This window comes from Athene cunicularia, assembly GCF_003259725.1.
Source record: "Athene cunicularia isolate RWA chromosome Z unlocalized genomic scaffold, athCun1 chrZ_part1, whole genome shotgun sequence".
NCBI lineage: Eukaryota > Metazoa > Chordata > Aves > Strigiformes > Strigidae > Athene > Athene cunicularia.
The window spans coordinates 9,857,054-9,863,542 of record NW_020799142.1 but is presented as its reverse complement, the minus strand read 5'-3'; positions in this window follow the sequence as shown (position 1 = coordinate 9,863,542).

The following is a 6,489-nucleotide window of genomic DNA, read 5'->3' as shown; positions in this document are numbered from 1 at the left end:
GGGCTGGGCGCCCTGCGCGGTCGGGAGCTCTGGCTCTACGTCCGTGGGATGGAGTTACGGGGGTGAGGTTGTCTTCGGGGCCCTGTGAGGCCTAGAGCGGAAATAGCGGGCTCCTACCGCCGAACAGAAGTGAAAAGCAACCTCGGTACACCCCGTCCTCAAGAAACGGAATACATTGGAATCTCTCTGGAGAGTTCTGCCTCATGTCGTTGAACATTCATTGCTCCGCAGAGATACAGTACCCATTAACGTGCTCGCACTGCCTGCAGGAATGTCGGCTTTAAGTTCTACTCCAGTAAATAGTTATTTTTACAAAGTAAAAGAGATTCAAAAGAGTAAATCGAAGATAAACTCCATCCTCGTATTCATTTTAAGTTCTGTGGTAAATGAGGCAGAGTATGATAAAAACCCAAACCTCAGCTCCAGTCTCCCAGGCAGGAGAATGAATTTGTGACGGAGTACGTCTGGCCTCCCATTTTGCTCCTGTAGAAAAGGGCCTAATCTGCACGAAGTACCTAATGCTAGAAGAAGCACCACACTGGGATGCTACTTTATAATCCTCTAGCCTCAACGAGGTGGCTACTGAGTCAGCTTTTGGAGCCTGTGAACTCCCATTCTCAGCACTATATGAGGAGCCTGGGCATCTGTTTGAGGACCATGGATTTTACAGTGAAGCACAGAGGTATTTCACAGCACATCAGATACTGAAGGCTCTGACAGATTTACAGGTCTGGATTAAAGTGAGATAGCAGACGCTATACCAAGGCAGACATTATCCACTTACAGTTAAACCTCAAATCTTTGCTGTTTTCATTTACACACACTGGTTCTATTTCAGATTGCATTTAAGGGTTGGATGATAGTTGAGATAGCTCAAAAGCAGAACTTGTATCTGCGCCACAGGAAGCAGCTTCAGTCATTTTACTTCAATCACAGAATCGGCTAGGTTGGAAAGGACCTTGAAGATCATCCAGTCCAACCATTAACCTAGCACTGACAGTTCCCAACTACACCATATCCCTAAGCGCTATGTTGACCCGACTCGAACACCTCCAGGGATGGGGAAATCAGTGGCTCATAGGACCTGTATGCCTGTGTTCCCCTTCATGTGGCAAGAAATATATTTCAGGAACACTCATTTCATGATTTTTCACAGCAACTGAAGTGATCCAGAACAGCTTATAGTTTCTTAGATCACTCCAGCTATTTTCTTAAAGCCTCACTAAATAGGCAGAGTCAAGCTTACTAAGAAAGGACAATTGGAAACCTGTCACCAAATAACCAAACAACAAAACAGAAGTGGAAAGATGCCTGGTAAAACCAAGACAATCCTGTAGAGCAGGCAAGAAAGGTGTCTGGTGGCACCTTTAGAATAAGCAAAACCAGAACAAGTCTCAATCCCCAAAATAAGACACCAAGAGCAGATGAGATAAATTCCTCTTCTTCTGGATTGGGGACAAAGAGTATAAAATATAATCTGAGTAAAGAAGGCGGCAAACTGCCTGCAAGGAGCTCTCAAGCCAGATAACCTTGGTCCTGGTGACAGGACTACTAAAGAGTGCAGCCATCAGCACTAACTATGCAGCACCACCTACACTGTGCTGTGTGCTCGCATCTCATCTGGGATAGGTTTGTTAAGGACTAATTGTTTCGTGTATGTAGCAATAATGATTGATAGTAATTAAGAGCTATTGGCAACACGAACTGCTATGAACATCAGTACTTCTTTTGAAGCTTGAAACTGGCTTGATTTGTCCATTTCCTAAACACCCCAGTCACAGCGATATTCAATTCCCTAAATGATATAGGGACCTATATGTTAATTTGTAACGCTAAGGATCTCAGCTTTTGTCTTTTAGGACATTACATATGCCTTTGTACTTGATTTCATTATAATTTTCCTTAAATTAGGAAAAGGAATTTAAAAATTACAAGCAATGTAAAAATTATTAATTTTTGTTTAAAAAAATACAAGGAATTAAACAATCAGGTTGCTGGTGCTGCTGTTACTATTACCAGATTATTCCCAGTTTGCATTATCCTACCTCCATGTGTAACCCTTTGGTTTGTGAAATAATAAAATTTCACATCTCATGTTTGTATTAGTGTACAAATAATATTTGAATGTTAAACACAAAATAAGTCCAATGAATATATTATAGAGGGAGTCATATCAAGAGTTTTATCTTTCCTACTGGACAATCTATATAGTTATGATGGGACTCAGTTTCAGATGCTCTGCAGCATAATACTTACTTGAGAAAAATACTTACTTTTTTTTTCTGTTATGTCAGAATATTTGCAAGCAGAAATCTGAATAACAACCTTTCCCCAAACAAACACATATGGCTAGATAATTTTATTAATATGCTTTTTTAGCTAAAATGTGAAGTTAGAATACAGTCCTCAGTCAAAGACTAGAAAAAAAAAAGGATTTATTTTACTGTTAGATTGGTTTGACTTCAAGTTTGTAAATGTATGCTCGCACTTTATGTTTGTGGAAAATTAAAATTGTCAATCAGCAAGCATTTTTTGTGCAGGCATTAATTAAAACATGCTCCTCTGAAAAATCCTAATGAATCATAGTGGTACGAGAAGTTAACTTCTTCAGAAACACACAGGGAAACAGCTTGAGGAATACTGAAGAAACCTGTGAAGTAGAGGAAGCTCAGGTGTCTGTATTTCTTCTTCTCTACTTAGCAGTCACAAGCAGTGTCCTGGTTCAGCTAGGATAGGGTTAAGTTTCCCCAGCAGAGAGGAGGAAGGGATCTCCAGCCGGGTTATTCATACCATGCTGATGTTAGGTCCAGGCGCAGGAGTGCAGGAACTTTTTCCTTTGTGGCTTTGATGACGGGGAGCACGTGCGCAAGCTGTCTGTAACCCTTTGTGGTATTTCTCTATATATCTTCTGTCTTGTTTACTGTTATTACTGTTTATTGCTGGTATCATTGCTACTGTTGCTGTTCAGATTGTTTATCACACTGTTGTATTGAATTTCTCCATATTTTAACCCGGGTTTGTGCCTCACTGCCAGCTCAACTGGCTGAGTGTGGGGGAGGGGCAACAGCAACGTGGTCTCCGGTCCTGGCAGGGCTTAAACCAGCACAGCCTTTTTGGCACACCAACGTGGGGCACAAGAGGGCTGAAATAAGAATCAAAAAGGGACAGACCCTGACTAGAGTGTGATAGAGCAATCTGTTGGGTGTAATTTTTTTCTGCTTGTATATGTATTTGTTTGATAAGAAAATGTTTGCAATGCTGGCCCACTTGCTTGCGTGGTGGGGCTGGATTAATCCTTATATCCAGTGTGTGTTCCCAGCGCTGGTGTTTGTTATCAGTGGAAAATGTGTAAAGGGTCGCTTTTTGCTGTACTAGCTATTGACTGCTTAAAAAGTGTTTGTATCGCTGTGTATGGGGGCGGGCCGGTACCTGTTTGCTGCCTGGGTTTCTATTGGGGGTCTCACCCCCTCTATGGGTGAGCCAGGGGAAGAGATCGTCTCGGTTCTTGAGAGTTTCAATTATCCTTGGAGTCTGCAGGCCAGTGTGATTGTGGCACAATGCTTCCTGAATGTCTGCCTTATTTCAGTTTTGGCCATGCAGCACTTCCCTAACAATAGTAGTGCCCGGAAACCTGCCCCGAGGTCAGATAATAGTGAGTGGCAAGGGGTGTGGGAAAAGATGGGCAAAGGCCTGAGTCGGTGGGCACCTCCAATGCTTTGGAATTTCACTCCTGAACAAATGCAGAGCCCTCATAAGCTGCTGGAGTGCTTTAGGGAGGGTGTGTTACCAGTCTGGCAAAACCCAGGAGACACAACTCGCTGCAATGTGTTGGGGACTTGCCCATGCCTACCGTGTCCTCTTTAATACCAGCCACTGCCCTCAGGGGGAAGAAAGGTCTGCAGGATCTGAGAATGAACTTACTGGTACAGCAGCTGGGCCGGGGAGACAGGCAGAGCCAGTTTCAGTCGCCTCCACCAGCACAGCAGCTGAGCCAGAGAGACAGCCAGTGCCGGTATCAGTCTCCCAGATACAGAAAACCAAATATACCAGAAAGTCAGTTTGCAAAGTGGGGGATGGGGATGAGCCAGGCCCATCAGGGGAACAGGAGGAAGGGCCAGTGGGGATTGTTCGATCTCTATCCCAGACTGAGCTGCGAGATATGCAGAGAGATTTCGGCCGCCAGGGAGGCGAGCAGATTTGCACCTGGCTACTCTGATGCTGGGACAATGGAGCCAGTGCTTTTGAAATCTAGGGGAGAGAGGCCAAGAGCTGGGATCTTTGTCCAAGGATGCTGGCATTGACAGGTCAATAGGGAAACAGACACAAACCCTCAGCCTTTGGAATCGACTCCTGCACAGTGTAAGGGAGAGGCACCCCTACAAGGATGATATCCTATGTCAGCTAGGCAAATGGACCAACACTGAGAAAGGCATCCAGAACCTCAGGGAACTGGCTGTGTTTGAGATGATCTATGTTGATCTGAATGATGAGCAGTCACCCATGGATCCATATCAGGCCCCTTGCACACACCTGATGTGGCAAAAGTTCCTGTAGAGCGCACCAGAAGCACACTTGAAAGCATTGGCAATAGTGTCCTGGTGGACAGACACCCACACTCTAACAGTGGATGGAGTGGTTGGCAAGCTCCGGCAATATGAGGGAAATCTCCCTTCATCTCAACATCCCTGGGTCTCAGCTGTGGAGGAACTGTCTCAGAGGGTCCAGAGAGTGGAAGAGGACATGTCCTACATTCCACCTGCACGGGCTGATGTCTCAGCCATTAGAAGTAAACGTTTCCCCACCCAAGAGAAAGGCAGCAGAAGGCACACACCACGAGGCACCCTGTGGTTTTTCCTCCATGACCATGGAGAAAACATGAGGAGGTGGGATGGACAGCCCACTGCTGCCCTAGCTGCACGAGTAGAGCAGCTGAAAGGGAAGACAATTGCAAAAGGGGAGTCCTCCAAGAAAAGCGCAGCTCCAGTGTCCAGTCAGAAATCCCTCAGGCAGAATAGAATGGCCAACATTATGTCTGACTCTCTTGAGGGGACCAGTGAATCATTCTTATAAGAAGTGAGTGATGCTGAGCAGGATTAGAGGGGCCCTGCCTCCAGCCAGGTGGAGGAAAGGGACAATCGGATTTACTGGTCAGTGTGGATCCGATGGCCTGGCACGTCAGACCCACAAGAGTATAAGGCTTTGGTGGACACTGGCGCACAGTGCACCCTGATGCCATCGAGCTACAGTGGGGTTGAATCCATCTGCATCTCTGGAGTGACAGGGGGATCCCAACAGCTGACCCTACTGGAAGCTGAAGTGAGCCTGACTGGGAAGGACTGTCATAAGCACCCCATTGTGACTGGCCCAGATGCCCCGTGCATCCTGGGCATAGACTATCTCAGGAGAGGGTACTTCAAAGACCCAAAAGGGTACCGGTGGGCTTTTGGTGTAGCTGCCCTGGAGGAGGTTGAACAGTTGTCCACCTTACCCGGCCTCTCAGAGGATCCCTCAGGGGTGGGGCGGCTTAAGGTTGAGGAGCAGCAAGTGCCGATTGCTACCAGGACGGTGCACCAGCGGCAGTACCGCACCAACCGAGATTCCCTGGTCCCCATCCATCCGCTGATCCATCAACTAGAAAGCCAGAAGGTGATCAGCAAAACTCACTCCCTCTTCAACAGCCCTATATGGCCAGTGAGAAAGCCTAATGGTGAATGGAGTCTAACTGTGGGCTACCGTGGCCTGAATGAAGTTATGCCAGCAATGAGTGCTGCAGTGCCGGACATTCTAGAGCTCCAGTATGAACTGGAGTCAAAGGCAGCCAAGTGGTACGCCACGACTGACATTACTAACGCATTCTTCTCCATTCTGATAGCACCAGAGTGCAGGCCACAGTTTGCGTTCACTTGGAGAGGCATCCAGTACACCTGGAATCGATTGCCCCAAGGAGGTCTTTGAGAAAGGGAAGAAGATAATTGAAATCCTCCTGAAGGCCAGCTTTGCCATTAAGCAAAAGAAAGTTAAGGGGCCTGCAAGGGAAATTCAATTCCTAGGAATAAAATGGCAAGATGGGCATCGCCACATCCCAATGGAGGTGATAAACAAGATCACAGCCATGGCCTCACCAACCTTGAAAAAAGGAGACTCAGTCTTTCCCGGGTGCTGTGGGGTTCTGAAGGATGCACATCCCGAACTACAGCCTGATTGTGAGCCCTCTCTACCACGTAACCCGTAAGAAGAACAATTTTGAATGGGGCCCTGAGCAACAACAATCCTTTGAACAAATTAAGCGGGAGATTGCCCAAGCAGTAGCCCTTGGGCCAGTTTGGGAAGGGCAGGAGGTTAAGAACATGCTCTATACCGCAGCTGGGGAGAACGGCCCTAGCTTTTGGAGCCGGGGATACAAAGGCTCTGAAGCTAATTACACACCAACTGAGAAGGAGATACTGGCAGCATACGAAGGAGTTCGGGCTGCCTCAGAAGTGGTTGGCA